This window comes from Gorilla gorilla, chromosome 23 (assembly GCF_029281585.2).
Source record: "Gorilla gorilla gorilla isolate KB3781 chromosome 23, NHGRI_mGorGor1-v2.1_pri, whole genome shotgun sequence".
Taxonomy (NCBI): Eukaryota; Metazoa; Chordata; class Mammalia; order Primates; family Hominidae; genus Gorilla; species Gorilla gorilla.
The window spans coordinates 32,983,862-33,006,724 of NC_086018.1; the positions used below are offsets into that span (position 1 = coordinate 32,983,862).

Here is a 22,863-nt window from a genome sequence, read left to right on the forward strand (position 1 = left end):
TGGAGACCTATTATTATTATCAGTGAGTTTTGTGGCACATTATAAGCTTTCAATATATAAATAAAAAATGTTAGTGTTACATTTTTCCATTAGCTTACATTTATTCAGCTTTTCCAAGTTCTGTAGTTTCCCCTGGAAATGAATTTCAGAGCTAGCAGTTTGCATTTGTATAATGCACATTCATGTATATTTCCATTTTAGTTATCAATGCTAATTTAGTGCTGAAAACGACTACGATGTAAAACTTCTGCAATTCCGTGGCTGACTGAGTTTGACTGGCCGGTTCTTCTGCTCCACATGGTGCAGCTGAGGTTGCTCACACACTTGGGAGCTTAGCTGAGAGCAACGCTGAGGCTGAAACGTCCAGGTTAGCCTCTCACCCTCCGGGGCACTCTCTCCACATGGTCTCTTGTCATTCAGTGGTCTAACATAAGCTTTTTTCATAGCATGATGGCTGGTTTCCCAGAGCGAGTGTTTCAAGAGGAGGGGCCCCAATGTGCAAATGCATATCGATCCTCTACTTATATTATGTTTACTAATGTCCCATTGGCTCAAGTCAGTCGCATGTCCACACCCACAGTCCAGGCGGGAGGGGACTACACAGGAAGTGTGATTCATAAGAAGCCACCCACATGAAGTCTACCATGATTAACTCATTTTACTATAAGCCCTTTGAAGACAGGAGCTCATATGCTAGGTGCACCATCGTATCCCCAGTCCTAGAAGATTATTGAATACATCCAATCCTCACAACCAACCCAAGAAGCAATTAAAGCAAAAATATTCTCCCCATGTGCAGACGGCTATGAGAGCCTGAAGTTGTGTTGCTAGTGAGGGTTAGTGCCCAGGATCCCAGGCTCTGGCCCTCATTCCTTCCTCTCCACTGTCCTGCCTAACCTCGGAGCTTAAAGCTTTTCTCCCAGCCCTTCCCTCCCTGTGTGACTCCTTTCTCCAAGCCTCCTGGTGAGAAAGTTAATTATTTATAAATGAACATTTAAATGCACCAGAATAAGTGCTATGTAAGGGAACCCTGTGGTGACTCACTGAGTAATTAAAATAATCATTTATTCCATAAGCATTTATCAGGTTCTCAGTTTGTACTAGGCATTGCAGGGGCAGAGATGGACAAGAAAGAGGTCCAAAGAGTTAGAAGATGTGGTTCCTGCCCTCAGGGAGCTAAATCACTTATTCCTTCATGCCACAGGTGTATTATGCACCTCCTACTCATGTGTCCAACTAAGTACTGGGCAATGGAGGTGAACCCAGCACTGTTTCTGCCCTCAAGATGCTCACAGACTGGCAGGGAGTAAATGAGCCCATAGTTGTAACCGTTACCCCTGCAAACACAGAAGGGCCTTAACTCTGCCTGGTGCAGAGACAGGGGTCAAAGAACTTCCCAGGAACAGTGACCCACAAACTTTCTCTGGACACAGAAGTTGACCCATTAGACAAGACCCAGGAGGCCTTACACAGAGGCAAGAAGGCAGGGAGAACAGTACAAGTCACTGAGATGGGAAGGGAGGGCTTCTGTCTTCTGAATCCTACATGCAGAGCCAGTTTCCCAAGACACACAGCCCAAAATTGTTCCAGCCAAGAGTACCAGCAAGCATTACTTGGACAGGGTGATGCCTCCCCTCTTCATCCTTTAAGACTCTGATCAATGCCATCTACTTGCACAGGACTTCTCTGATGGCCAAAGTGGGTTCCCCACTTCCTTTGCTATCACGCACCATGTTTGCCCCACTCATGGTGCCTAGCCCTAGCTTTGCTTATGTACTTACTATCTGTCACGTCCATTCAAATTAAACACTGTGAAGGTAGAGACTTTACCATTCCCCAATATCCCGATTAGAACGTAAGGCACAAAGCAAGGACTCTGTTTTGTTCATTTTCATCCCAAGCATGTAACAGAGTCCCTGACACATGGTATCTTCCTAAAGAATGAATGAATGGAAGGGTCCTTGAAGGAGGTATGAAAGGGCTGTGACTTGGGGGATATTAAGAGTAAATACTATAGTTGTACTGTGGCTTTAGAATAAGACCAATCTGAGTTCTGATCTTGCCTCTGCCCCTCACTCAGGAACTATAGTAAAGCAATTTTTCCTTCTCAGATTCTCCACATTCCTCAGCCTGGTGTCAGACATCCTTTTTCAAATCAAACTTTAGAGCAGATATGAGGGTTCTATTTTTGACAGGGTTAGCGATGAGGGGGTCTTCTGAGTCTACCAGGGAGGTCAACCTGGGAGGAGCCTAGCCAACAGCATATAATCAACATTGTGAGGAGATATCAACTGCAAAGCCAAGCTGAGTTTGGTTCCCAGGTCATAGCACCTAGGTCCCAAGGGGAGCCAGCAGAGTTCAGTTTGGGCTGATGGAGCATTGAGAATCCCTAATACAAAGGGAGTCAGCTACTTGGCAAGTCTGTCTAGGGCCTCAGCCTAAGAGATAGAGAGAAAGGCAAGAGAGCTCTGTGTTTTCACATGTACTGACCCCTCTTCAGAAAAAGCCATCCTTACCTTCCACATGGAGGACTTTTATCCATCCTTCAAAACCCCATTGAAATGCCCCTCTTCTCTAAATCTGTTCTGTCTTTCATACAAAGGTAGTCACTCCCTCTGCTTTACTCCTATTGTAACTGGAGCATGCTTCTACTGATAATTATCATCTTTTCCATTAGGCAGAGAACTTTCTCAGAGCAGAGAGTTGGCCTTACCTCTCTGTAGCTTCAATGCCCAGCACAGTACCTCTTGTATAGTAGCCATAATAATCACTAGCTTCTATTAGGCACACACTCTGTTTTCAGGATTTTTGCTTAAAGATTTATGTGCATTACTTAATTTAATCCTTACAACAGCCCAGTGAGTTAGGTTCTAATAGGATTCCCATTGTATGGTTGAGAAAACTGACGGAAGTAGAATTCACTACATACCCAAAGAATGTGTGTTAAATAAACGGGCAAATAAGAAAGTGACTGAGTGAAATAACCAGAAGTAAAGTTATTTTTTGGCTGTCTTTATCTTCTAGAGAGCAGATAATCACTGGGGCATCCTACTGGATGGAAGTGATCTATACCCATGTGCTTGGATTCCTTTCATGTCCATAATGGGAAAAGGGTTGAATAAAATGTATGACTGGCTGGGCGCAGGGACTTAGCCTGTAATCCCAGCATTTTGGGAGGCCAAGGCGGGTGAATCACTTGAAGTCACGAGTTCAAGGCCAGCCTGGCCAACATAGTGAAACCCCGTCTCTACTAAAAATACAAAAAAAAAAAAAAATTAGCTAGGCGTGGTGGCACTTCCCTGTAATCCCAGCTACTTGGGAGGCTGAGGCAGGAGAATTGCTTGAACCTGGGAGGCAAAGGTTACAGTGAGTCAAGATTGCACCATTGCACTCCAACCTGGGCAACAGAGGCAGACTCCAGCTCAAAAATAAATAAATAAATAAATAAATAAATAAATAAATAAATAAATAAATAAATAAATAAATAAATGTGTGACTGAAATCCCTGGTTACAAGACATGATTTCTCAGACCCCCTAGAACAAAAGACAGGGCCTCGAAACCATTGTCTAAGAGCAGATCGTTACCTCTTGAGGGGCTGCTCATTCTGGAATTTCTTTCCTTCCATAATACACCCACCTTGGCCACCTGGATGGTCCTCCAACTGCCTTGTGGAGGAATATGCCTGCAACTTGCATCTCTCCTAGCTTGAGTGATATGGACAACCGCAGGTGTTAATGCAACACATTTCCACTCCTCTGACCTTTGTTGGTGAGAGCCTTCATCAGGAACACTGTGTCCTGTGTACTCAGAGATTAAAATGGACTTCCTCTTTAGTTGCTTCTCTTCAAAGCCTTGGTCTGGTGAATACCTGGCTCTTATGATTACAGCAGATTTGTTGCTCAGGTCTCAGTAAAAATTCTAGACTCAGTCTCTGAACCTTCATAAGGTGCTGTTACACTAGTTATGGGCCCGAGAAGAAAGTTGTGGCTGGGTGAGCCTTGATCACAAAGAGACAGCATCTTCTCATGCCCACCATCCAAATGAACTTAAAGGTTCTCAACCTGTTCCACCCCCAAAGCTGCGTGCTTACTACCCCAGGAGGGCCAAAGAAATGCTTCCTCCCTGCCAACAGCTGGAGCCAAAGAAATTGTTTCAACATGAAAAACGCATGAAGGTGAATGTGTAACATGTTAAGCCCTGCAACAGATTTTGCAATAGTTTCAGATCAAGACTATGTAATTCAGATAACAATCATATTTGGGCATATTCGGAAGTCTTGCAAATTCAACCCCCTCTAATGATATTATTTAATATTTATTGAGCATCCACTGGGGCTAGGCCCCATACTAAATATTCTACATGCAACCTAAGTGTTCATTAGCAAATGAATGTATGAAGAAAATGTGGCATATATACACAATGAAATATTATTCAGCATAAAAAGAGGGAAATTCTGTCATTTTCAACAAAGATAAACCTGTAGGGCATTATGTTAAGTGAAATAAGCCAGGCACAAAGAGACAAATACTGCACGATCTCCCTTGTATGCATAGAAGTAGAGAGTAGAAGAGTGGTCACCAGAGGCTGTGGTCATTAGTGGGGAGGGTGGGTTGGAGAGAGTTGGTCAGAGAATACATAATTACAGATACATAGGAAGAATAAGTTCAAGAGATCTATGGCACAGCATGGTGACTATAGTCAACAACTACATATTGTACTCTTGAAAAACAGAGAGTGGATGTTAAGTGTTCTCACCACAAAAATGATAACTGGCCTAACATGGTAGCTCTTGCCTGTAATTCCAACACTTTGGGAGGCCAAGGCTGGTGAATCCCTTGAGACCAGGAATTCAAGACCAGCCTGAGCAACATGGTAAAACCTCATCTCTACAAAAAATACAAAAAATTAGCCGGACATGGTAGTGCACACTTGTAGTCCCAACTACTTTGGAGGCCGAAGTGGGAGAATCACCTGAGCCCAGGAAGTTGAGGCTGCAGTAAGCCATGATTGTGCCACTGTACAGCCTGGGTGACAGAGCAAGACCCTATCTCAAAAAAAAAAGAAAAAAAATATAACAATGTGAGGTAATGCATTTGTCAATTAGCTAGATTTAGCTATTCCACAATGTATTAAAATATACACTTCAAAACATCATGTTGCACATGATAAATACATACAATTTTATCTGTCCATTTTTTAAAACTTTTTCACAATCCTAAGAGGGAACAACTATTAATATCACTCTCATTTTCCAGCTGAAGACATTGAAGTTCAAATAGATCCAATTGGCCGCGCAGGGTCTCATAGCCATGGGGTAGGGGAGTGCAGGTTTGACCCCAGGTCTGTGTGACTCCCAAGTCTCTGTATTATTCTGCCAGAATAAGAATCCAGCCCAGCTTTGGTGGGCCAGGCCATCTAACTAGTGGAGCTTCCAAGCCAGGAATCTCAGAGTCACCCCACAGACTTATACCAAAGCTTCTCAGCAGGGCCTAAGAACGCAGACACAGCATCCTTCAAGAGGGAGCCAACCTGTCACCTGGGAAATGATCCGCCCCTCGACTCACTACTCAGGCAAGTGTCTGCCTCTCCCATCCATATCTACATCCCATTCCAAATCTCTACAGATCCAAGAGGAAACACCCTTCTCCTCCCTTCCCTTCCAGAAACACCCTAAGCTGCTGGCCTCAGCCCCCAGAGCGTCAGTTGATGACTTAAGACCTGGAAGTCACTACCAGAGCACTTTGAACACACTGGATCCCAGGACAGTTGTACTTTTCTAGGCCGCCATTCCTTTCTCAGTGAAATCAGGAATTAGATTAGACTAGATGTACTTTTTTTTTTTTTTTTTTTTTTTTTTTTAGAAGGAATCTTGCTCTGTAACCCAGGCTGGAGTGCAGTGGCGCGATCTCAGCTCACTGCAACCTCTGCCTCCCAGGTTCAAGCAATTCTCCTGCCTCAGCCTCCCGAGTAGCTGGGATTTCAGGTGCCCACCATCACACCAGGCAAATTTATTTTGTATTTTTAGTAGAGACGGGGTTTCACCATGTTGGCTAGGCTGGTCTCAAACTCCCAACCTCAGGAGATCCATCTGCCTTGGCCTCCCAAAGTGCTGGGATTATAGGCGTGAGCCACCTCACTGGCCAGGAATTAGACTAGATGTACTCTGACAACTCGGCCAGCTTTGGCATTGCCAGATATTCTAGAACAGTCCATTTTCTGCTGTTCAACAGAACTTTCTGCAGTGATGAAAATGTTCTGTATCAGTGCTGTCACATACAGCAACCACTAGCCACATGCAGCTAGGAAAGGTGGTCTGCTGTGATGAATGAAGTGAATAGTTAATTGTATGTAAGTTTGATGGATTTAAATTAAAATAGTTGCATGTGACTGGTAGCCACATATTAGACACTGCAATTCTAGAACTATTATTAATAAGATAGCTTCTGGGCTCTGCAAGATATGTAAGATCATTGTAGGTAATCAGTAACATCATTATAATAACCAACAAGGCATTGAGTAGCTTGCAGGGCTAAGTCCTCCCAACCTCCATCAGCCACTTAGCAAAGACACCAGAAATAAACAAAGTAATTTTATTTAAAAACAAAATAGTTTCCTATGCAAACAAGCTTCAAAACTGTTTGTCCAGTAGCCCTGCATAAAGGCACTGGGTCCCTAACCTCTTCCCATACAGACATTCTGCTGCAGCCACAGCCTCTTGCATCAGCTCGACACCATTTAAAGTTTTTGTCTTGCCACATCCATTATCTCTTTGATCCTCAAAACAGCTCTCTGAAGGAAGTCTCATTATTCCCATTTTATAGCCCAAAAATCTAAAATTCAAAAGATTTAAATGACTTCTACTGAACCAAAGAAAAATCCTACTCCATGCAATGAGGCTTGAGGCAGTTGGCTGATCTTCCCACATTTGGAAATGATAGAAGTCTGGGTCTGTGACTCTTTTAAATACATAGGTAAACTCTCTCAGTACCTTGCTGGCCTGCAGGTGTTATTGGATGCACAAGGCAGGGAGAAGAGCTGCAGACATGGACAGAGAGCAGATGGTGCCTGGCCTGATGGGAGGCGGGCACATCACACAGAGCATTAGGGGCCATGTGTAAGGCTCGATTCAAATTCAATGCTCTGTGTGATGTCCAGCACATCTCTCTACCTCTCAGGGCCTTGGTCACCTTCTCTGGATAATAAAGGTGGGATATGCCAGATAATCTCTAAGGCCTCAGACAGCTTAGGACTTAAGGAATTCATGGAGCATTGCTTGCTCTGAGTCTAGCACCATGCATGAGGTACAGGGAAGAAGGAGGCAGGGCTGCCTTCCCTCAGGAAGCTCTGCAAACTGGTCATTGCCATTTGCAGAGTCATCTGACCTGCGGAGGTATGAGTAGAGGGGACAGAATGAGACTCAAGAGTCAGCCAGACCTTGGTTCACCACCCTGCCCTGCCTCTTCAAGCTATACAGGATTGGGCAGATCTCATAACCTCTGAAAACCTCAGTTCTGTCAACTACATAGAAGTATCACCACGGCCCCTCTCCAAGGTTGCATTGAGGACCACATGAGCCAACACATGCCAAGTGGTTCCTATCAGCGCTGCATGTACCATGAATGTCACTTCCTTTCCTTTTGCTTTATCCACCAACTAACAGAGAGAACACCTGCTGTCTGCCAGAAAACTCCTGTCATTGGTCTTGATTCACAGCAGGTCCCCCACCTACTCCACTCTCCAGCCCTGATCTATGCTTCCAAGCCCTGCTGGATCCCTAAAACATGCATATCAGGCCTGCGTCGTGAGGCAGGAGACAGAGACGAGAAAAGAGAAGCAGGTTAGGATGACAAGGAATGAAGTCTCCCTCCCCAGGACAAGATGTTTAGCCAACTTTTCCCCCGTCTTGGCCGAGACAGGCTGGAAAGTTGCTCTCCTGAGGGCTCCCACCCAAAGATCCCACTCATACATCAGCCTTCAAGCAGGAACAGCTCCCACAGCTATAAGGAAGAGACATCTGTCCCTCCCCTTCCCACTGACACCCAGAATGAGTCTAATTAGATTGTCTCTGCTCTCAGCTGCCACTATGGTTGGTGCCATGGAAGTGCAGCAAGAGGGTGACGTGAGACACAGATGCCCAGAAATGTCAGGTATTTGCCAACCCCAGGGGCCAGGCATTTTGGCTGGGATGGAGAACCTGCAGTCAAACCACAGAGATCTGTAGAGGGTGGACAGTGAGTTGAGGCCCAGATAGGAACTGTTTTTCTGGAAGGAAGTGAATCGTTTTTCAAAATAGGCTCTGAGCCAAGCTAGCTTTTGAAATCTTATTCCCCAAATTTTGGATCTCTGATTAGAAATTATACCAGTCAGGGTCTTGGCAGCAAACAGAAACTCACTCATCTGGTATTTTTGAGGAGATTTTTAACGAAGGGACTATGATGGGTACACAGGGGTGGGCAGAATTCAGACAGCCCAGAGGGAATGTTGAGGAACCTAGGCACTAGCAACAGCAAGAAGCTGTGACCACTCCTAGGGCGAAAAGGAAAAAGGAAGAAAAAGTTGCTATCAGGGTCCAGTCGAGAGCTGGGTTCTTTACAAGGGGCCACCTACCAGAAGCTGTGGAAAGAGATACATCCATCCATCACCAAAACCGCAACAAAGCAGGGAGGACAGGGTGAATTCAGACCCCCAGCATCTCTCTCCTCCCAAACTCCAACTCCCCCAACTGGCCAAACCTGACCAGAAGTTAAATGGCAAGAGCCCTGCAGTGCAGTCCATAGAGGTCAAGCTCGTGGGGCACACAGCAGGGCAGAGAAAGAACCAAGACAGATATGAGCAGATGAAGAGCATCCAGGTGAAAAAGGGAAAAGCTCTCGATTTTGTCTTGGAGTTCCTGACCTGGGATCAAATCTTAACTGTAGCACATATTAGCTAAGTGACACTATGAAAATTCCTTATCTTTTCTAAACATCAGTATCCTTATTTAGAAATGTCCTATTATCAAATTCAGAAAATTAGAAATAATATTTATAAATAGAATTTATAGTGCCTTGCACAGAAGGGTAAACAATGACCTGGAACTGGCTAAAAAAAAAAAAAAATCACTGGCTTTGAGATCAGGTACTGGGTTTCCTATCCTGGTTCCTTCACTTTCTTGTGTGACTTTTGGCAAGCAGCTTGACCTATCTGAACCCACGTGTGTCACCTGCCAAATAGGTATAAGAACATCTGCTTTCACAGAGTGACATTAATTAAATAATATATATGAGTAGTTTAGTTGCCCAGGCACAGTGGCTCATGCCTGTAATACCAACACTTTGAGAGGCTGAGGCAGGCAGATTACTTGAGGCCAGGAGTTTGAGACCAGCCTAGCCAACATGGCAAAACCCTGTCTCTACTAAAACACACACACAAAAATAGATGGTTGTGGTGGCGTATGCCTGTATTCCCAGCTACTCATGAGGCTGAGGCACAAGAATCACTTGAACTCAGGAGGAGGAGGTTGCAGTGAGCGAAGATTGCACCACTGCATTCCAGCCTAGGCAACAGAGCAAGACTCTGTCTCCAAAAAACAACAACAACAACAACAACAAAAGGAGTTTAGCACAATGCCTAGCACAGACAGTTCCAATAAATACTTATTGTCTTCTTCTTGTTGATAAAGATTGAGTAGAAAGTATGTCTCAGGTGTGCCTGGAGGCATATGATTTTCTCATCTTGACTTTGTTTCCCCTATCAGAGGCTGGTGAACTTGAATTTCAATGGTTCTTCACTCACCAGAGCCTCTTCTAGGATTGGTATTCTCTTCAAGCTGAGACCCATAGACCCAGGGTCAGCCAGACCAACAATCTCCCTATAAATTTGGCACCCACCCTCCACAATCTGGCTGTTCCCCCACCCGAAGAGGAGAGCAGCACTTGGATTATGGATCATGGAAGAAGGCTCAGCTGGACAAAAGAAATTTTGGCCCCTCCGTGTCCCATGTCATGATTTCCTCAAAGCACAGTGAATCTAGAGACACAGCCCTGAAGACCTGGGCTTTGAAGGTCCTTTGCCAATTGAAGGAATGGGTATGCTCTGACTCAGGCTCACATCTCGACTGTGAGAAGCTTGAGGACTGAGATGACCTAACCCACCTTGCTGCTCCTGCATCTGACACAGGGCCTTGATGATAGACCTGAGCACCCACAATATGCCAGGCCCTGGGCTACACCAGGTGTACTTCACTGAACAAAGCAGACATAATTTAATGTCCTCATGAGGCTTATAGACTGGCTGAGGAGTCAGAAATTTTACAAGTAATTACAAGTGTTATCATTGTGATTGAAGTTAATGTAGGAGATCCTAGGAGATCCACTGCCAGTTAGAATGCACAAGGGCCAATGTTCCCATCAATAACAGAATAAAACACCAGATAAACTCAATATTGTATTTCTCTTTAAAGTCACACAAGAGTGGTGGATGCAAAAAAGTTTAAATGAACCAAATGCCAGAGAGGAATGAGCCCTTCATCAGTGAGGAAAGAGCAACTGCTACTCTCATACCTGGGCCAATTGCCAGGTCTGGATATGTGTGGGTTGAGAAGAAGGCCTGCCATAGGCAGAGGAGCTTTGCTGGAACAAGGATAAACCAACCGAGCTTTTAGTGACAATGTGGGCTGGTGCGACAGATTGGAATCTCAAAGAGTCCAAGTGCAATAATAAATCTTTTGGCACAACAGTTCTCCCCCACAGGAATTGTGCTGAGCCAGCAGCTGTGGGGGAGGAGCTGGAAAGCAGAGCTAGATCTTGCAGTCTTGTGCAGTGCTTAGGCTAAATCTGGAGATAAACTGAAATGTACTAAAGCTGCAAATCAACCTCCTCCTAGCCCAAATTCTGATAAGATCAATGGATAAGTCCCTCACCATAAGTCCCTCACCAGTGGCTGCATAGGAAGTTGGACACTGGAATAATGGAAGATGAAAGATATCTGTTATTTCATTTGAAATAAGGAGTAAACTAAAACTAAGCAAGGTTTCAACTCAGCCCAATTCAGCTTGATCATGGTGGGATCTGAATGATCAGCCTCTCACCCTAGCTTCCTGATAGGGAAAAGGGTGGGTGCTCTCTGGAGAAAACAAAATAAAATGTATCATCTCATTCAGTCTCTACTGTTCTTTTAATCAAAATGTCCAACACATAATTGAAAATTATGAGACATGCAAAGAAGCAGGAAAATGTGACCCACAATCAAGAGAAAATATAGTCAATAAAGATAGACCCACAGATGATTTAGACTTGGGAATAAGCAAACAAGAACTTTAAAATGATTATTATACACATATTAAAGAACTTTAGAAGAAAATTTGTGCAGATTAGTGGTCAGAGGGGGAATTTTAGAAGATAAATGAAACACTTATAAAAAGAACTAAGTGGAAACTCTAGAACTTAAAATTACAATATCTGAAATGAAGAAGTCAATGAATGGACTTAACAGCAAAGCAAACTTAGCAGAAGAAAAAATTAGCAACTCAAAAAGCAATCAATATAAAACCCTCAAACTGAAACACAGAGAAAATAAGGTATAAATGGAAAGAGTATGTTCTAATATACTATCTATTGACCTAACATATGTAATTGAAAAGGTAAAATGGAATTACTATGGGAGCATGTAACCCATCAGCATGTTCCCATTTTAGATCATTAATTGTGCTGCTCCTTTTGCCTGGAACACAGATAGCCACATAGATAATTCCTTCATATCCCTCAAAATTTTGCTCAAATGTTTTCATCTCAGTGGAGTCTTTCCTGACCACTCTATACAAAATCTGCATTCACCTACATTTCCACTTATAGCTGGGATTTCTCCACATATTTGTTTTATTTTTTCCTTAACTCTTGTCACCATTCATAAACATATATTTTATTTACATTGGTTGTTTCTTCTTTCTTCCACCTTAATATATGTTCCCTGAGAAGTTTTTACCTGTTCTGTTGACTCTCCAGCACCTAGAACCTAGTAGGTGCTCAATAAAAGTTACTAATCAAATAACAATGAGATTTAAACCTTCTCATATATAAAATAGGCATGAAGAAAGAACTTTAGGCTTTAACTGGAGAGACAAGTGTTTCAAGGCAGGTCCTTTTTAAATGCGAGTGGCAGAAATCTAACTAAAAATGACTAAAGTAAAAAAGAAAAGATATTGGTCCATACAATTGAAAAATGCAGGGTTTCTTGCTTTAGACATGACTAGATCTAGACACTAAAATGAAATAACAAAAAAAAAAAATGGCCTTTGTCTCTGGGTTCTATTTTCCCTTGTGTGAGCTTTATTCTCAAGCAGGCTTTCTCAAGGGCAGTGAGTGGTAAAGAAGACCCCACAAGCTCCAGCTTTGCATGCTTTGGATAAACCACTCCAGGGGACGAAAGCTTCTTTCCCAACAGTGCCAGCAAGAACTTCAATGCTATGCTCATTGTCCAGACTTGAGTCACAATTTCTGCATAGATCCACTGTGACCAGGAACTGGGGTATTGTCAAACTCCTACTAAACCACATGGCCTGAAAGTGGCAATTCGTCAAAGAAAAGTCAAGGTGCAATTTCCAGCAGAGGTAGGAAATACCAGGCAGGTAAAAACATGTGTCTATGTCCTTAAGAATCATCTGAAGTGTGGGGATTAGGACAAGCAAGAGTATATCAAGCAAAGACTTGTGGTAGGGGGAGCATGAAGAATTTTAGAAAAAAATAATTTCTTTTTGGTTAGAGCAAGAAAAAAGTGGTGAGAAATGGGGAATTAAAGAGAAGACAAAATTTGGGGGCCTTGTCAAGAATGTTTAGAAGTTCGAATATAATACTAATAAATAGCAAAGGGAAGCCCTTGAAGTATTCAAAGCTGGAAATTTAAATGGTTAACTTTTGGTTTTGAAGAGATCCCATCAACTGTCCTATTTAGAATGGATCAGACAGAATTAAGACTGAAGTCGACCACCTGTTTGGTCGTCACAATTTTGTGATGTTTGGTGTCACAATTGTCTATAAGAGAAAGATGATGGAGACCTATGAAGGTAACAGTGGGGATGAACAAAATAAAATTATTTGGGAGACAATCTGTAGAACACAATTCGAGAACGCTCTAAGAAGATTAGGGTTTATCAATAGTTCTCAAAGCCTTACCCAGAAGATCTCAAGCTCTCTGTCACTTCTATGCTCTTCCTCCATAGGTTATAAGAAGTTCTAGTAGGAAGACAATGCTGTACCTGCTGCTTCCTTTCTCCTCTCCTTCCCTAACCTCATACAGGGCAGATCCAGACAAGCATTCCCAGAAGTAGGTCCCTGCTCTGAAACCTATACGTAGAGGAGAGGTTTAAAAATGTTTAGATAGCAAAAGTAAGTGAAGAGAGCCCATGCTGGCACCACCAAGGGCAAGTATATTGCCCTAGAGTCAAACAGAGCCAGGTTTTATTCCTGCCTCTGCCACTTATTAGCTGTGTGCCCTTGAGCAAGTTACTTAACCTCTCTGAACCTTAGCTTCCCCATTTGAAAAATGAGTATATCACATTAGCTCACAGAGTGCTTATGAAATTTAAATGGCTTTGCGCATCTGAAGGCTGGGAACAGTGCCTGGCTCACAGAGTGAGCTCAAAGGAGATTGGTTCCATTTTTCTCCCAATCTTTCTTCCTTAGATGCCTAAGGACGTATTCCCACCTATTTTCCTTTTCGACAGCAATCCTTCATCATGCCCCAGTTTTGTGATACAATTTTTAAAAATTAAATGCAAATAGTCAAGAGTCATCTAATTCATTACTTTCAGCTTCAATGACAATTACTAACTGTACCAAGCCTCTGACAGGACACTGGCAGCTGTTGGGCAGCTTCAGAGTATTGATTAGGCTCTCCTGGGCCACAGGTTCATATGTTTAGGCTAATAAAAAGGAAATAGCACTTATCAAATAGAAGGTTATACATATCCCTTTAACCACTGGGACATTTGTGAGACCCCTAGACATTAGAAAGTTCCTAATGAGTTCCCAGCAACAAGCAGCTCCCCTTATCTCACCCCCTAACCCCCGCCTCAATTACACTCATACACTATACACACCTGGTGCTAATCATCCCCACTAGAGCTGGTGATTAGAAAGTATGGAGGGAATAAGGAAAGGATACCTGAAAACCCATGAGTGTGGGTGAGACCTGTGACTAATTTTTAACCAATAGAATGTAGCTAAGGCAATGGGATATACATGATTACATAGAAGTGATTAGGTGACTATGTTACATTAAATTGTAGTGCCCCTCTTGGTGGAGTCTCTCACTCTGTTGCTGATTTTGAGAGAGCAAACAGCCATATTAGGGAATGCTTTGTAGCAAGTAACTACAGGCAGCTTCCAGTTGCTGAAGATAGCGTTCACTAACAACCTTCAAGAAACCGAAATCCCCAGTCCTATAGCTCAATGAACTGACTTCTACCAAGAACTGTGAGTTTGGAAGTAGTTATTTCCCCAATCAAGCATCCACATGAGAACCCAGCCCTAGCCATTACCTTAATGATAACCTTGCAAAGTACCCACCTAAGCCATGTCCACACTTCAAACCCATAGAAATGGTGAGATAATAAATGCAAGTTGTTTTAAGCCACAAGATTATAATAATATTATTACATAGTGGATAACTGATATACATGGTAAATTCTAGAGGAATTAATTAATGAGGAAATGGAGAAAAATTTTAATCAGAAAAGGGGCAGACCAAGACAGTTTGATTCAACACACATGTATCGATCAAGGTTCTATGTAGGCAGAATACTAGCTGATTGATTGTGCTAAGGGCTGATGGAATGGTTTATTAATCAGGGTAGGCCACTGCTATAAGGAACAACCCCAAATCCTTCATGAGGATTCACATCAGAACCCAATGCCTGTCATAGTGAAATAAGAAGAGAACTTAGCTCTACTCCATGCAGTCATTCAGGAACCCAGCCTCCTGCCATCCTGTGGCTTCCCCATCCCCTAGCCTCAGAGTTTTCCACTGGAACCTCTGCATCCAGCTTGTAGACAGGGGGAGAAACAGAACATAGAGAACCATATGGGTGGTTTTTTAGTAAGGAGTAAAGCCAGAAAGTAGACAAGTCACTTCTGTCCTCATCAACTCAGGCACATGGTTTCTCCTGACTACAGGAAATGCTGAGAATTATAGCCTCACTCATGCCCAAAGAAAAAGGAAAGAGTCTGGTAAACCCATCCTAGTCTATGCTCTGGAAAAGGAATAATATTTTTTTTTTGAGACAAAGTCTCACTCAATCTGTCACCCATGCTGGAGTGCAGTGGCACAATCTCAGCTCACAGCCCACTGCTACCTCTGCCACCCAAGTTCAAGTGATTCTCCTGCCTCGGCCTCCTGAGTAGCTGGGATTACAGGCTACCAACAACTGTGAGTATGGAAGTAATTATTTCCCCAATCAAGCATCCAGATGAGAACCCAGCCCTAGCACCACCCAGCTAATTTTTATAGTTTTAGTAGAGACAGGGTTTCACCATTTTGACCAGGCTGGTCTCAAACCCCTGACCTAAAGTGATCTTCCCACCTTGGCCTCCCAAAGTGCTGGGATTACAGGCATGAGCCACTGCACCCAGCCAGGAATAGTAAATGTTCAAGAATAATTCAAGCACAACCTTGACCTTAAGTAATTCACAATGTACTAAGGAAAGCAGGCAAGTAGCAACAAACGATAATACATGACACAATATGAAATATTCTTAAGAGAGAGAGAAAAGTTGGGGAGAAGGACAGAGAGAAGAAACTTGATGTCATAGAAACTATGACCCAGGTTTCTTCACTTACGTTCTCTGAGCTTATGTTTTCTCACATTTAAATTTCAGAAAATAACTGAATCTCTCAGTGCCTCAGTTTCCTCACCTACTAAATGAGAATAATAGTGCTTCTCTCAAAAGTGGGCTGTGGAGATGAGATAATCCATGCAGATAAAATGCTTAGCACAGTATCGAACACAAAGCAAGACTGTATAAATATTAGCTATTATTATTTATTATTATCATTATCATTATTATAAATTCAGGGGACCCAAAATGATTTGGAAGTGCTTCATAAAGTATAAAGAGTTTTTCTACATGTAGCAGATAGTTTTTATATTACCCCCAAGTGCTTCTGCTGCTCAGAATAACAGGAGATTGATTCTGGCCCTAGGAAACGTGGATAGGCTTCCAAGAGGAGGCAGCATTTAATCCAGACTTGGAAATGTCAGAACTGTCTTCATTCCACAGATGGGCTGCTGCCTGACAAGCTGGACAATTGGTTGGCCTCTTCATTCTGGAGAGTTACAGACTGAGAGGGGAAGAAATGAAATCAATGGAATTCAGGGCAGGCTGCAAGGTGACCATGAGCACATTCACCAGCTCCTGATTAGAGGCAGATGTCGCCACCACCCCCGTCTTTTCATGGCTTGGATGATTTAAAAAAGAAATTTAAAAAGAAGCACAAGGTGATGCAGCAGGTAATAAACTTATGGAACTCATTTCCCCAGGAGGCTACTGAGGTGAAAATTTTAGATCATTTCCCAAAAAGCTTAGTTAAATTCATGAGTGATTGATTCCTAGTGGATTATCAAAGCCTGTTAGGAAGGAAATCCTTAAACTTTAAGGCTGAAGTCTTGGAAAACAGGTGTGCTCTCTGATGAAACTTCTCTCTGCACCTCCGTCACAGACAAAATATTAGGCTGCATGTATCTCTCTGAGTTGACTCACTGTGACAATTCAGTTAGAGAATCACTGCAAGGAAATGCCTGAAATAGCACTTGTGACCAGAGAGGGCCAGTACAGGGCACCTGCACCATCACTCTTCCTGACAGATTCATGGCAGACATCACTAGTCCATCCCAGCACCATTTCCCATGGAGCCCCATGATAGCTCCAGTCTCTTTCCCAGCATAGAAACAACTTGGCCATCCCTGATAGACCCCACACCTTTACTCAGGATGAAATGAGGCCCAAGGAGTGGAAGTCGTTGGTCCAAGATGTTTGCTCCAGGGTTATCCCTTTAAAATCTCTAGACAGGCAGGCAGGCTAGTGTGGGAGGCAAATAAAATCTGGTGTCCAGTCTCATGTCCATGCCTCTATCTCTTGTGATTCAAAGATGTACAATCCTACAGGTCTTTCCCTCCTTTCATATTAATAAACCTGCTGTTCACTTTATATAACAGATGTCTGGACTTAGAGAATAATACACATGAGTCAGGAAGAAGAGGAGTAGAAAGAGGAAGAAGAGGGAGGAAGAGGTGAAAGAGAAGGAGAGAATCATGTTTGCACTGCATTTGACATTTATAAACACCTTTATATCAATCATTATTATATTTAATTCTATCTTCCCAGCTTCACAAAGAAAGAAAAACAAACGAGGCTCAAGGAGGCAAAGTGACTTGCCTAAGCTCTCACATCTCCTCCGAGGCAAAGCTAAAGTTCAAATCAGGCCTCTGTACTATGCTGAGCTCGTTTTTCACTCCCACGAACGAGGATTCATTTGGAAGTAAAGCTTTCCTCTAGGTGACAAAAGCACCTGTCTTGCACATGGATTGAAAGGGCAAATCTCCTAGATCAAACCCTGTTTCCCAATAGCACGACCGATTCCTCTAGATCATGCTGTTTTGTCCCTGGCTCTCCTGCTGCCCGGAGAATGAAGACATATCTGTTGACACATTAGCAGTGAATGTCATACTATGACAGCTGTGGCTAGTATTTGGGTACCAGATGTCCACTATCTCCCAGGCCAGATCTCTGTCCCTCTCTAATGGGGATATCAGTGCTACTAGAAATAACATAATTAACAAACTACCTATTACTGACTCTCCGAACAAATATTTATTGAGTGTTTACTATGTTCTGGACCCGGGCCAGGCCCTGGGGGACAAAGGCAGGACAGTTCATGGAGCTTACATTAGAAGTAGTAGTAGTAGTAGTAGTAGTAGTAGCAGAAGGGAGGATAAATAATGAACATGTTTATAAGTAAGTGAAGAAAATAACATCAGAAGTGATATATGCGATACAGAGTCACTGCAGGATTAAGTAGGGCATGCCTGCTTTGGAAAAGGCTCTTTGAGGAGGTGACATTAAGCTGAGCCTTTAAGGATGAAGAGGAGTCATTCATGTAAAGAGAAGACAGAATAGTATCCCAAACTGTTAAGTACAAAGGCTCAGAGGCCACAGAGCTTGCATTCAAGGAGTAGAAGGCCAGCAGGAAGCTAAAGCAAGATGAGAAAACCAAAGCCCTGGGAGTTGGAGCAATTTGACTACGATCTCACAGGCATTTTTGATGATGTAAGTTAGATATCCCCAAATGGACTGCGATATTATAAACAGTTTCCCCAGGTCTTTGTCAGAAAGCTGCTCCCCTGCAGCTCAATATTCACCTCTTCTCCCTGCTCATTCCCCTCTTGGCATTCTAATTTTCCCAGAGTAATTTCACAGTAATTCCCAGGCAATTGACTGCAGTGTCACCAGCCAGAGACGATGAACTGAGCTGAGGTGGGCTACAAGGAAGGAGAGGACATGCTCTCTGGGCAAGAGAGTTCCTTTCTGCTTGCAAAGGAACTTCTCCAGCAGCAACAACAGCAAAGGCAGGGGAAATAGCACATTAAATGACAGGATCAACTAGGCAGGTGGCTGGTTTGTTTTTCCAAGAGCATAAGCTAATCTCGAGAACTGGGTCTGGGGGCTGGGGGTGGGAGCAATCCTCTGGGTTCTCTTCATTCCACTTCTGCAAACTACTTCCTATGCAATTATTTTATCCCTTGCTCTGGGTTTATTTCTAACCTGTAGAAAAGCTCTTGTATCCAGTAGGCACCTAATAACCATCAGCAGAATGAATGAACAGGTTATGCACGGTAAGACAAGGATGCAAAGGTATATAAGCCTGTATTAGAGTTCTACAAAGAAACAGAACATATATATATAGAGAGAGAGAGAGAAAGAGAGAGATTTAGTATGAGGAATTGGCTCACATGATTATGGAAGTTAAGTCCCATGAGCTGCCATGTGCAAGCTGGAGACCCAGGAAAGCCAGTGGTATAATTCCAGACCAAGTACAAAGGCTTGAGTACCATGGGAACCAGTGATGTAAATCCCAGTCCAAGGGCAGAAAAGGACCTATGTCTCAACTCAGAAGGCAGGAAGCAAAAGGGGTGAATTCCTCCTTCCCCTGCCTTTTTGTTCTATCCAGGTCCTCCGCGGTTGTATGATGCCCACCAACAAGGGAAGGGCAATCTATTTTACTGAGTTCACCAATTCAAATGCTAATCTCATCCAGAAACACCCTCACAAACACACCCAGAAATAATACTTAATCTGGGCACCCTTGATGGAATCAAGTTGACACATAAAATTAACCATCATAAAGCCCATTCATTCATTATTCCTTATCGATAAGCACTATATGCCTGCTATATGTATGGCACTGTGCTGGACATGAAATAGGCGAAGCTAAAAGATGGAAAAGGTATTCATTCATTGACTCATTCAATTATGCAACCTATGTCGGGTACATGGACTAATGTTCTACAGCATTTTGTAGTTACATGGCTTCATTTTATCGTTGCCATTTAACAGCACAGTCCTTGGAGCCAATCCTGAGTTCAAATCAGGTCTGACCATCTGGACAACCTTGGGCAAGTTACTTTATCTCTCAGTTTCACTATCAGAAAAATGAGAATAATAATACATTTCTTCCAGTGTTATTATAAGTCTTCAAGCAATAACATGAAAGGGGCGTAGCAGAGATCTTCACACGTGGTAAGTGCTCAATAAATGGTAGCTAGTCTCATTATTATAATGTATGTTATTTTTTATCCTCCTGTCAATACTTTGAAGAAGGTATTTTTTCCTCATTTTACAGGGCTGAACGTCATAGAAAGTTACATGGCCAAATATCTCAAGGAACCAGAACTAAGCTGAAGCCTTTGCCATCCATGGCAATGATATCTCTAAACTCAGGCCTTCTGATCCAAATAAAGCATTTGGGAGGCTTATTAGACACCATAGTAGCAAGCTTCACAATTGAGGCTCACTTTATAGTTGGAGTCACTGAGGCCAGAAAGGTTGAGCAAATTGTCCAAGGTCAACAGTCTTGGTGGAGCTGGGAATCAAATCAAAGTTTTTTGGGTTTTGAGGTTCTTACTATGTGACAGACAAGATGCTCAACTCCAAAGATGTTCAATTAAATATGGCCCAGGCCCTACCCTTGAGAACACTCAATCTAGGGAGGTGTGGGCAATTAGCATGGAGATGTATCTTTCTGAGAAGAAAGATTCTTCAAGAATTTGACTGCAGTCTTCACATGTATGTGAAGCACTGTCCTTTGAAAGGCAAAGTAAAAGGTAGCATAACACATTGACTTTGGGTCAGGCAAACCCAGGTTCAATTTCCACCTCTTTCACTCTCAAGCCTTGTGACCGTGGGCAAGTCATTTAACTTGATGGGCATTTAACTTGCTGAGCAAACCTCAGTTTGCTCATCTCTAAAATGGACATGATAACAACACTTACCTCCATAGGCTGCCCACAGCCCATCAGGAATGGGCTCCATCTTTAGTTCTGCCCCTTCCCCCAGGATTTAAGTCTAAGTATAGCAGAGACTCCAGGGATCTTGTTCATTGTATTATGTCTGGCACACAGCACAGGCACTATGTGGATGGAGGAGGGTGACCACAGAGAGGCATCCCAGGCAGAGGGGAAAGCATGAAAAAAATCATGAAGGTGTAAAACAAAGGGGTGTATTCAGAAAACTGGAAATAATGAGTAGGTATGGCTGCACCTACGAAGGAGTATGGCAGAGGGAGTGGGCAGGGATGTTGGCAATGAAGGGGAAGGTGGGAACCTGTGGGCTGTGATGCAGACCTGCACTTTACCCCCAGGTTCCTTACCTTGAGTTCTGTGTCGAGTCTGTTCATCCCTGTATTTCTCACGAGCGGGCTGGGCCAGACACTGTGAATTGTCTACCCAAAGACTATTTATAACCAATTCCTCCTTGTCTTTCTCTATTTCAAAGGTTGAGAAGGGTAAAATAACCTATTTCCCACCTGCCTGGCGAGCCGTACACACAGCTGTGGCCAGCAAGATGTAGCAGAAGGCCCAGGGAATGTTTTTCCTTTTAGAAAAAGTCATGTGTGTGTGTGTGTGTGTGTGTATTTGTGCTGTGTGTCTGTGTGGGCATGAATGTATGTATGTTGCCCTTTTCTCCTTGGTGCTGCTTGTCCCTTACCCCTTCTTTCCTACTGGAAGGCTCCTAGGGATGCAACAGCCATGGTGCAAGTAACTATGAGGTGACAAGCATAAGAGTACAGGCCTACGTGGTAAGAAAGGCGATGAAGCACTTGGTCTGTTTGACAAATAATCCTTTATGTGTTTAAGCCACTATGGAGGTGTTTTTCTATTACATGTAGCCAAAAGCAATCCTGGTTCATGCAAGGACTTCCTAGCCACTCTATCCGGGTAGCCCTACTTGGACAGATCTTTGCTGATTCCTCTTATCCTTGGACCAATCTTCTGTATGTTTCCAATTGGGCTCATCAAGATGCAACCCCTGCCCCCATAAGGTTTAGACTTGAAGTCCTTCCACATCATGATCCTGGTTTCGTGACCAAGACATTTATTTCCTTTCATTATCAAGGTGAGATGTAAGACAGAAATGACTTACCGACCGATGCGCAGCCTCTGTTTTGTGGCTTTGTCTCACGCTGTTTGGGCTCCCAGCTTCCTGACTGCTCTGTCTGCCACGCTGAAAACACTGCCACTCCCAGGATACCAGGCTTAGAAGAAGCCTTTCAGGGAATTGTGCTGGAGCAAGAGCAAATCTCAATATGTTTATCCTTATGTTTTTTCTTTTCTGCATTGCCTAGAGGATAATTAGGATTATGATAATCACTTTACTGTATTTTTTTTTAACTTCTACAATAAGCTCTTTGGAACCAAAGGGAAGAGCCCAGAGGGAAGATGGACATGGAGCTTATGCCATAAGGACAGACCAGAAACAGAAGGCAGAGAGTCAGGCAGCCCTGTCACCAGGGAAACCAGAGGAGGGTTTGTGGTGTCAGCAAAAACTGACAAAGACTTGGAAATGAACAAAACCAAGCACTGGGCATCCTTTCCCTGGAGTTCTGTGTATTATCCCATGGATCTCCAGGGATTACCTACTCTTACCAAGATGAGTACCTTTGGCTGACTTCAATCAGCTGGGTTATTTTACAGCTCTCTATGGTTAGAAGTTATAGAGAGCTCATAGTAATGCAAATGATTCTTGTCCATAGCAATGAAAATGAATTTTATTGGGAAAAACATAATCCCAATCATTACATTTTATTGCCCAAGAGCAGTGGATCTCAAAGTGTCACCTGGGTACATCAGATTGCCTGAGACACTTTCAAGGAGCCTGTTAAGTCGAAACTATTTTCATAATAATAGTAAGGCACTATTTGCCTTTTTCACTCTCATTTTCTCATGAGCGTACGGCGACGTCTTCCAGAGACTACATGACTTGTGATACTTTTAGTATTGCTCTGACAGCAAATGGAATTTGCACTTGTGTATTCTTGTGTTTTAAAAATGTCTCAGTTTTAACTTCTAAAACAGCAAATATTGGGCGGGCATGGTGGCTCATGCCTGTAATCCCAGAACTTTGGGAGGCCGAGGCGGGTAGATCACTTGAGGCCAGGAGTTCGAGACCAGCCTGGCCAGCATGGCAAAACCCTGTCTCTACTAAAAATGCAAAAAAAAAAAAAAAATAGCCAGTCATGGTGGCACATGCCTGTAATCCCAGTTACTCAGGAGACTGAGGCATAAGAATTGCTTGAACCCAGGAGGTGAAGGTTGCAGTGAGCCGAGATCGCA

The 22,863-nt window shown here is 43.1% G+C and overlaps 1 long non-coding RNA gene across 2 annotated transcripts in view; it reads right to left on the reverse strand.

Annotated features, from left to right (window-relative positions):
- LOC109024552 (uncharacterized) overlaps nucleotides 1-22,005 on the reverse strand; it is a 241,082-nt gene extending 219,077 nt beyond the window's left edge. For both annotated transcript variants that reach the window (XR_008675009.2, XR_008675007.2), the window contains exon 1: nucleotides 21,674-22,005. This is a non-coding gene — a long non-coding RNA (uncharacterized lncRNA). The remainder of the gene's footprint in view (nucleotides 1-21,673) is intronic.
- Between the last annotated feature and the right edge of the window lie 858 nt (nucleotides 22,006-22,863).